The following is a 10561-nucleotide window of genomic DNA, read 5'->3' on the forward strand; positions in this document are numbered from 1 at the left end:
CAATTCCTTCTATTTTCCATCCGAATTTATTTCAGTTTCTAAATGCAAACCTCCACCTTCTGAATTGATTATCTCACACTAAGGAGTGGCAACCCACTGTTTGAAAAGCACTCAACGGGATGCCCTTTATTTTTCTAACCCTGTAATTCAATATAGAGAGATTCTGAATTGAGGACAAGCCTGATGAGTTTGAGGTATGGAATAAAGGAATCTGATCGGCTCCAAGTTTGTTGTGTTTTTAAATCTTCCTGTGTGTTCATTCTCTTCACCACAGAGAGGACTCTATTATCTTTGCTCAAAGAGCAGACAGTGCTCTAGCTGTTTTCCCCTGCTTAGCTTTGACCCCTGCAGCCATGCTCAGCCCTTCCCCCAAGCCCTCCCTTCCAGATGGGTTGAGGCTGTCGAGACTCCAGGGGTTTTCAGGGCTGGGAGCCCGCTGAGTGTTCACTGTTCCCACCTCCAATCTGCTCCATCCTCCAGCTACATTTCATTCCGGATCTACCAGGTTAATGGGATTATTGTTCTTCTCTGTTATTCTGTTATTTCATATGGGGTGAATCCGTTTGTTCCTGGGACAATTTTTAGTTGTTGGCTGAGATGACAAAAATGGGTGGGGATTTTATTTTAGGAATAAGTGTTCTTCATCAGCCAGAACTTAATCTGGGAAGAATTTATTCACTCTCAAATGGGTTACTTTTTGAAGTGACTTAAATATAAGATTTGTTTGGCTGGGTGTGGTGGCTCACACCTGTAATCCCAGCACTTTCGGAGTCTGAGGCAGGGGGATCGCTTGAGCCCAGGAATTCAAAACCAGCCTGGGCAACATATGGAGACCCTGTCTCTATTATTAAAAAAAAATTTTTTTTAATAAGATTGTTTTATCAGATAAAAGCAAAGCATATCTTAAGGCACGACTCATGTTTTAATGCCTATATCATCATCAAATCAATCATACAACATTTTAGCTTCAAATTTTAATTTTGGTTAGAAAGATAAAGTGATAGACTGATTATATCATTTATTTTATTCACTGTATTCAACAACATTTACTGAGTACTTATTGGATACAAAGCACGTTTATTGACCTCAAGATATCTAGACCTTTAGAAGGGAGTGTTTTAAAAATGCCTACAAATAGCCATTACATAAAATAAGATTTTAATAAGTGACTATACACAGTATAGTACATAGCCTAATCATAGTATCTCATCCTTTTCAGAACTCATAAGAGTGAAAAGGAAAATTACTCGTTCCTAGTGTACCTGTCTTGTCAAGACATAAGATTGCCAAATTTCTCTATTCTTCATTTTAATTAAATGCATGAATGACTGAGTGAATGCTGAGTGTCTATTTGGTGCCATGTGCTATAAATGTGACGAAATGGTCCTCCTATTGATCTTTCTTTGGTTTATTGATGTTTGTCTCAAAAGAATTGACTTGCAATACCTGGAATGCATGAGCATGGAGAGAGACTGAAAAATAGAAGGAAAGAGGCTGAAGTAAGGCTACTGGAGACTCGGGTTTTTCCTTCCTCTCTGATTGTCCAAATCCAATAGAAATATAAAGTGAGACCAGATGCATTGGCTCATGTGTGTAATCCCAGCACTTTGAGAGGCCAAGGCAGGTGGGTCACCTGAGGTCAGGAGTTTGAGACCAGCTTGGTCAACATGGTGAAACCCCGTTTCTACTGAAAATACAAAAAATTAGCCGGGCGTGGTGGCACTCGCTTGTAAATCCCAGCTACTTGGGAGGCTGAGGCAGGAGAATCACTTGATCCTGGGAGGCAGAGGTTGCAGTGAGCCGAGATCACACCATTGCACTCCAGGCTGCACAATAGAGCAAGACTCCATCTCAGAAAAAAAAAAAAAAAGACATATAAAGTAATATAAAATACAAAATTTTAAACTACAGTAGCAACATTTGAAAAAGTCAAAAGAAACAGATAAAATTTATTTTTAACAACGTATCTTACACAATCTGATATATCTAAAATATTATCTCTACAATGTGAAATCAACTAAAAAACATTAGTAAGATAGTTTACATTCTTTCAGGTATTTTTGGACTACTGTCTTCAAAACCTGGCATGTATTCTTCACTAACAGCACATCTTAATTTTGATTAACTATATTTCTTGGGTTCAATAACCACAAATCACTAGTGGCTATCCTATTGAACAACATAGCCTAAATAAAGAAGCAAAAGTCAAGGAAAATCTAGACAGTTAATAAACGTCTTTAACATTTAGAGGAAGGGACTCTTACTTCATGGGGTAGGGGAAAATCTGAAAACCAGTTTTTTCTTTCTACCGATGGAGAAATGGGAGTTGCCAACTCAAGATCTACTCCTTTCTCTTCCAGCCTCTCAGATGTGGGGATATGAGACAGAGCTGGAGCTGAACCTCTCCTACTTCTCTCCAGCACCCCAGAATTAAATCTGCTCTGAGGCAAACAAAGGCGACTCTACAATCCTCACATTAGTATCATGGCTTGTAGTTGATAAATGCTTTCACATACAATATATCATCGGATATTTAATCATACCTCGAGGTAGTCAGTTGAAATATTACTATCCTCACTGTATAGGTGAATGTTCTGGGGCTCAGGGAGATTAAATGGCTTGCTCCAAAGTAGCACAGTTAGTATCCAAGTGTTTTCAAACTTAAGCTAGTGTATGTCCCACTAAACCAGAGCTGCCTGGCAAAGGAAGTTAAGAAAATATTTACAGAAGTATGATTTTTTTAATTCTCTGGACACATTTCATCTACTCAATCCCACCTCCCTCCAAAAAAAAAAAAAAAAAAAAACACTGGTGATCATTTTACAAAAGCATTGCAGAAATAACCTCTTGGCCAATTGAGTTTTTAACTGGGTTTTTGTATTTTTTTTTTTAAGTTGGACCTCATTGTCTAGTGTAGCAATTTAGAACCTCTAATTATTGATAGCAAGTCTATATATTACAAAGGCAGAGTTTTTGCATTGGCCCTGAAGTGTGTTGCAATCATTTTTGTCTGGGAAAACAAACAAAAGTGGATAGGCAGCATGGTTGTTATACGAGATGCTGACTGAGTCCCAGGCCCTAGGACATTGGCTTACCTGCCAACAATACCTCCCTTTCAGGCAATGCCAACTGTTTTATGAGAAGATCACAGTTCTCTGGAAGTGAGCTTTTGTGTTTTGCTCTAATCAGCAGGATCCAACTTTACTACTGTCATGGAGGGAATTATAGTAATTCTATCAACTTTTGATGCAACCTTCTTCTGACACTGTGTGAAACAGACTGGAAAGACTCTAAAGATGGAGAGACCTCAATGCTTGAGAAAAGGAATTCTGTTTTTTGAAAGGTCTCTAGAACAAAGGGTATGCAATATGTTTATCACTGCAATTTCAGAAACATGATGGGCTCTAGGAACACATTCTCATCGATCTGTTTCTATTGCGCCTGGTTTTTTTTCTGCTCCACCCAATTGTCTTCCTATTTTTATCTCTTTCATTCTGGAGCCATGTTGCTTGGTCAGGCCACCATTCAAAATAAATGATTTTTTCCCCTCTTTTATGTTATACCTACTTTCTTAATTCTTGGCTGTTACTTTTCTCAATTAACCTTTGGCAAATCATAATGAAATTAAATTTAGCTTGTTGTAGAGAGAAAGAGTCATTGTAGAAGCTGGGATTGTCTGGAATAAAAATTATTTTGATAGCCCTCAGAATGTGGACAAAAATTGTAAAAATCCAGCTGGGAGTCAGTGTATCCAGTTCATCTCATTCGCAGTAAATCGTTGGGCGTCTCCTTGTAGCTGCCACAGTAATGCTAATGATGATGACTTCTTGCTTGAAGTGCTGAGTGTTGAATCCTTTGCCCCAGTTATGTGCCACATGCTGATTTCCTTAACAGTAGACAAATACTGGAAACACAAAAGGAAGAAGCTGGTCCTACTAAGCCACTCCCTTTGTTAGTTTATCACTCAGTTCTGTCTATTTTTTCCTTCCTCTGTGGGAAATGAGGAGTTCATAAATGATAATAACAAACTTGCAGAAAAATATTAAGATAGAAACTTTTGTAGCAGCCAGCATTTTTCTAAGAGGAGGTCAAAGCATAAAGAAAGAAATTGATCAGCCTCTTTTCCTATCTCCCCCAAAAACTCCTTCTCTAGAAATCCTATTCTCAGAAACTAGTAATCAGGCATTAAGAAAAATTACTTAATCCACTGGGCCGATTCATGTAGCTTATTAGCTATCTTCCTTTAGACTGAAAAAAAAAATTAGCCAAATTACTTATTAGCAAATCCGGAAAGTAGGTAAAGTTCTTTAGCAGTTTAATGTTACTATAACAGTCTGATTCACACACATTTATAAAATTCTCATCTGCACGAGTTGGCACACCCACAAGAAAGAAATGTCATCCATGACAATGGGACTATCATGTCTTTTATAGCATACATTCTACTATACATTTGCTGGGATCAAGGAAAAACTTACCCTTTGCCCTCTGAAGGCTTACTGAAAAATCAACTGATGAAAGGCAGATTAATAGGCGAAATGGCATACAGGTGTGTTAGTGTGCATGAGGGAGAATCACAGAATGATTGTCCAATATCCCAGTGAGGTACAGATGGTCGTATACACTTCTTCGGGGAAAGACAGATAGAGACGTGTAGATGATCGACTTTTAGGGGATTTCAATGGGCTTGGAGAACATACAGTGGCCTGGGATAAAGTATTTTGGGCCAGCAGAGCAGACAATGGTTTGTGACCAGTCTGTCCAGGCATGTTAATAGAATTCAGTCTTTCTTCCCATGAGTTCAGTTAATGAATACTCAGGGAAGGGGCCAGAAGTAATTGTCAGGTCCAAAATGTAGGCAAATAAGGAATTCAGGGGACAACTTCATCCTGCACCGAGGATTAAGAAACAGGAGGGGGAGGAGGCCCAAGAGACCTCGAGGCTCCTTCTTCAGTTCAGCATGTCAAAGTACCATCTTTTGGGGTATTCGTTTCTAAGCTCCAACACATTCAAAGTACCTCAAAAGAACCAGATGCTGCTAAGATAGTTCACAGGAAGATTCTGTCCTCCTCTCTGCATCCTATATTTAAAATTCAAGTGGTTTCTCTTTCTAGGCTACCCCATAACTTTGTTGGTTAAAAGATGTGCCACTCATTTAAAATGTCAAATTACATAGTCAGAGAACTGACCTACCTGATTCACATACTCTGCCTTTCTCAGTCCCTGTAATCTCAGCACCATACATTCCATCTTTTCAACATGCATATTAAAAGGTATCTTAAAGACTTTATTACTTGTATTGAAACACAAGAGTATCTGCGAACGCTGATTCAGCTTGCAAAATACATAGAAAAGTAGCAAGAAAAATGATATAACACCCCATGTAGTTGGTATACTGGCCTGGTTTCAAGGCTGAAAGCAGTCTGAAAGGGTCTGAAAATGTGTGTGAGTGTGTGTGCAGCCATGCCTAACAGCTCATGTTTAGCGCCATGCCTAACAGCTCATGTTTAGCTTTCTTTTTTTTCCTTTTCTTCTTTCTGATACAGAGTCTCATTCTGTCACCTAGGCTGGAGTACAGTGGTGCCATCACAGCTCACTGCAGCCTCGATCTCCTGGATTCAACCAATCCTCCTGCCTCAGCCTCCCAGGTAGTTGGGACTACAGGTACGTGCCACCACCGTCAGCTAATCTTTTAAGTTTTATTTTTAGTAGAGATGAGGTCTCACTATGTTGCCCAGGCTGGTCTTGAACTCCTGGTCTCAAGCAATCCTGTTACTTCAGCCTTCCAAAGGGCTGGGATTACAGGCATGAGCCACCCAGCCCAGTCATGTTTGGCTTTCTTTTTCCTTTTTTTTAAAACTTCAACTTTTATTTTAGATACGGAGGTACATGTGCAGGTTTGTTACATGGGAATATTGCATGATGCCGAGATTTGGGGTTAGAATTCCATCACCCAGGTAGTAAGCATACCATACAATAGGTTTTTCAACCCTCCCACCCCACCCTGTAATAGTCTCTAATGTCTTTTCCCATATTTATGTCCGTGTGTGATTAGGTCACTTCCCAGAATGCTATATACCCACACACATTGAGAAAGTTTTTGGCACTAGAATTGCCCTGGGTGATTGTGTTGGAACGGGTGCCAAGACAGTAATGTTCTTACCTGAAACACTGCTGGAGTCTGCAGGAAGGCACTGATCCACCCTTCCTACAACTTGTTCATGCCAAAAAATACAAGGAAAGATGTAGCTCCCCGAGGGAGAGGGCAAGAAACTCTTGCCTCCTTTTAAATGAGTAGAACTTAAAGTTATGAACTAAGATAAAGAGAAAACATAAAACAAATATTTTCCAAATGGTAGTAAAATATTAGAACCCTAAAAGATCTGATGGGCACATTTATCTTGCTTGTTTCACCCTCATCATCATCATACAAGTTTATTTCATTTAAAAAACAGAAAACATAGAGAAGCATAGAAAGCACTCCAATCCCCCATAATTCCACCTCCTAAACATGCATACATTTATAGACTATGGTTTCATGGAACCTGATATATACAGAACCTGATACAGATGGATAAATTTTTCCCACCAAAATATCATAAATTATATTTCATTGTAGAAAATGTCTTTCTTAACAACAAATCACTGTCAGTAAATAAATATTTACCACATCATTGGTTGTTTTTTTGGGTGATTTTGTTGTTGTTGTTGTTGTTGTTTTGAGACAGGATCTCGCTGTGATGCTCAGGCTGGAGTGCAGTGGCGTGATCCTCGGTTCACTGCAAACTCTACCTCCTGGGCTCAAGCAATCCTCCCACCTCAGCCTCCTGAATAGCTGGGATCACAGGTGTGCCACCATGCCTAGCTAATTTTTTGTATTTTTGGTAGAGACAGGGTTTCACCATGTTGCCCAGGCTGGTCTCCAACTCCTGAGCTCAAGCAATCCTCCCACCTTGGCCTTCCAAAGTGCTGTGACTACAGGCCTGAGCCACTGTGCCCAGCATACCACATTATTGTTAATGGGTACATAGTATTCTCTTAAGTGGATGTATTATAATTTATTTAACCCTATCATTGATTGCTTGAGTTCTTTTCAACTTCTACAATGATAATTAATTCTACAGTAAACAGTCTTCCAGCCAGATGTGGTGGCTCACACCTGTAATCCCAACACTTTGGGAGGCTGAAGCCGGTGGATCATGAAGTCAGGAGTTCGAGACCAGCCTAGCCAACATGGTGAAACCCGGTCTCTATTAAAAACACAAAATTAGCCAGGTGTGGCAGCACATGCCTGTAATCCCAGCTACTCAGGAGGCTGAGGCAGGAAAACCGCATGAACCGGGGAGGCAGAGGTTGCAGTGAGCTGAGATCAGGCCATTGCACTCCAGCCTGGCACTCTGTCTCAAAAATAAATAAATAAGAATTAATCAATTAATTAACAAACGCAGATTTCAGGTGTCTCCTAATTTGAGGGACCAGAAGGGAACACCATGACCATGCATAGCTGCCTTTGTGTTCATCCCTTACATTGTAACTACCAGGATATGTGAACTCAGCCTGTCTTTGAAGCTCCTGAATAATCCTCTAATGTAAAAACCTTAGTGAACATGTAAACATAACTGGAGTTTTCATAGAGAAGGTGGAAAACAGGTTTTGCAAAACACATCTCACAGAAGAAATTCCCCCACAGACATGTCTGTTCTTACTCATTACCTGTTGTATCTGGGACTGGGGTAGAGAGTGGTTTGCAAACAAATCAGTTCTTCTCCTCAACTTGCTTCCTCAAACTTGTCTTGATGCTCAGCCAAAAAAAGGAGCCTCCAGTTACCAGAAATTGCCCTTCTTAGAAGAAAATTTAGCAATCATCTAAACTTGTTTTAAACATGCCCTTTGAGATATCATGCCCAGCTCCAGCAGTTTGTATTAATGTATTTCTTCAGATCCTTTTCTGTTAAACCCTTCAAGAGTGTTAACTTTTCTTCACCTAGTTTCTGCCCATTTCTTGTCAATTTTCTTTCTAGTTGGTTTATTTTTTTTTTTCTTATTTTTCTTTCTGTTTTTTGTTTGCTTGTTTTGGTTTTGGTTTTGGGTTTTGTTCGAGACAGTCTTGTGCTATGTTCCCCAAGCTGGTCTCAAACTCCCAGGCACAGGCAATCCTCCCACTTCAGCCTCCTGAGTAGCTGGGATTACAGATGTGTGGCATCATGCTCAGCTCTTTTTCTAATAATTTTTTCTTCTCTGGTTGCTACTGCAGTTGGTAACTTTACTCCACTATATTTTCTAATCAACTCTTCTTTATATATAGAAAAAGTATTGATTTAGATATTTTTTGTGTGTGAAGTCAACTACCTTACTGATTGATCTCATTGTTTCTTCTGTTTTAATTGATATATTATTGTTATCTGCAAACAATAATCGTGTCTCCTTCTTTCGAGTATTCATACCTCTTATTACTTTCTCACGTCTAATTACATTGAGTAGTGCCTCTAAATTAGGAGTACTAGTAGTGATGATGGACTTCTTTGTCTTCCATTGCAAAAGCTTTTAATGCTTCCATGAAAAACAACACTGATTTTGACATATAGTTTAAACATATACACACATACGCACACAATTTTAATTTCAAAGAGTTTACATTTATTCCTATTTAGTGATGGTTTAAGTTCCTTATCTGTATATTTGCTTTGTTTGCTTTTATTTTTAAACTAGGAAGAAATATTGGATTTGTCAAAATCCTTTGAGATACCAGTCTACTGACCCATACTGAATTTGAATTATCTTCTTTTTAAACACTTAAATAAACTTAGACATGTTTATGGGCTGTTCATTCTATTGTAGCGATCTACAAGTAATTTCTAATACAAAAACAGTACAGGTCTATTTATTGAACATTTTAACACATTATAATAGCTAGAAATATTAGTCCTTCTCTCTCTCTCTCTCTCTCTCTCTATATATATATATATATATATATATTTTTTTTTTTTTTTTTTTTAAGACAGAGTCTGGCTCTGTCACCCAGGCTGGAGTGCAGTTGCGCGATCTCAGCTCACTGCAAGCTCCGCCTCCTGGGTTCACACCATTCTCCTGCTTCAGCCTCCCAAGTAGCTGGAACTACTGGTGCCGGCCACCATGCCCGGCTAATTTTTTTTTTTTTTTTTTTTAGTAGAGACGAGGTTTCACCGTGTTAGCCAGGATGGTCTCGATCTCCTGACCTCGTGATCTGCCCATCTTGGCCTCCCAAAGTGCTGGGATTACAGGCGTGAGCCACTGAGCCCGGCCTTAGTCCTTCTATTTTTTAATCTTTAAGATTTTCTTGGTAGGACATGGTGGCTCACGCCTGTAATCCCAGCACTTTGGGAGGCCAAGGTGGAAGAATCGCTTGAGCTCAGGAGTTTGGGACCACCCTGGGCAACCTAGCAAGACCCTATCTCATAAAAAATAAAAATAAAATAAAATAAAATTAATTAATTTAAAAAAGATTTTCTTGCTTCTTGTGTCTTAATATCCTAACCGTTATCATAGTACTATCATGTAGATAGCCAAAATTAATAAGATAGTTAGAAAATAATACAAAATAATTTGGGGCACTTTTATTTAAAAATTAAAATACCTCCAGTACTATAAATTCCAGGAGAGGCAGAAATCAATATGAGCTTAATGGCTGATGAAAATTACCATAGATTTATTTTTTGCAGATACAGAAGATGAGAGAGAGAAATTACAGAGTGATGGAGAAGGCAGACATCATGCAACGTGATCAAGGGCTATTCATTTTAAGCAGAAACATACATATGTAGAAAGCACCCTTGTACTTCTAATACCAATGACTATAAATAGTGTAGCCAAATAGTTCCTAGAATAGGAAAAATAAGGAATTATATTTTGAGATAAGAAGTTAAGCTCTAGTATAATAATTATATTGAGTCAAAGAAAAATGAAAACAAATTTTAAAAATCTTACAACATGAATAAAGGTTTCACCAAATCAGGAGTCTATTATAAGCATGTTTTGAGTTATTTTCTTTCCCAAAGAGTTTATTTTTGTTTTAATTTATATAAGTAGTATACACTTCTGAAAACATTTAATGAATGTCATACTGGTTCTTGTAAAAGATGAGGTCGAGCAATTCCATTAAGCTATAGGAAGGTGAAGAGAGAATATCTGGTAAATGAATTTCAAATAAGCTCCTTCACAATATGCCCCTTCCATAACCTCTGTATCCTTGTCATCCCAAACTGCCCACATTTTGTTGAACTCCTTGCACTTCTCAAAGGACATCTTCCCTGTCAACCCACGATATCAGTGGGCTAGGGGAGGTCCCCAAATACTGGAGGTACCTTGACCCTTGCCAGTGTCCAGGCACTTGACACCAACACAGAAGAAATCCAGAAAACAGTGACTGTATGAAGATTTACTGCAAAGTGAATCTCCATGAAAGTGGAGTTCAGGTGTAGTCAAGAGAGTCACTCCCAACGGGGTTTGGGGCTGCTACCTTTCTGAGTCTCTTCAGCCAAAGGGTGAAATATTCATGAGGATTTCTGGAAAAAAGGTGAAGATT

The 10561-nt window shown here is 38.8% G+C and overlaps 1 long non-coding RNA gene across 1 annotated transcript; it reads left to right on the top strand.

The window, feature by feature from the left end:
* Positions 1-397: 397 nt before the first annotated feature.
* Positions 398-10004, top strand: LOC104673920. The gene is made up of 4 exons (XR_749578.1): positions 398-505; positions 3190-3359; positions 5547-5664; positions 9699-10004. It is a non-coding gene; the product is annotated as an uncharacterized LOC104673920 (long non-coding RNA).
* Positions 10005-10561: the final 557 nt, after the last annotated feature.

This window comes from Rhinopithecus roxellana, chromosome 13 (genome assembly GCF_007565055.1).
Source record: "Rhinopithecus roxellana isolate Shanxi Qingling chromosome 13, ASM756505v1, whole genome shotgun sequence".
Taxonomy (NCBI): Eukaryota; Metazoa; Chordata; class Mammalia; order Primates; family Cercopithecidae; genus Rhinopithecus; species Rhinopithecus roxellana.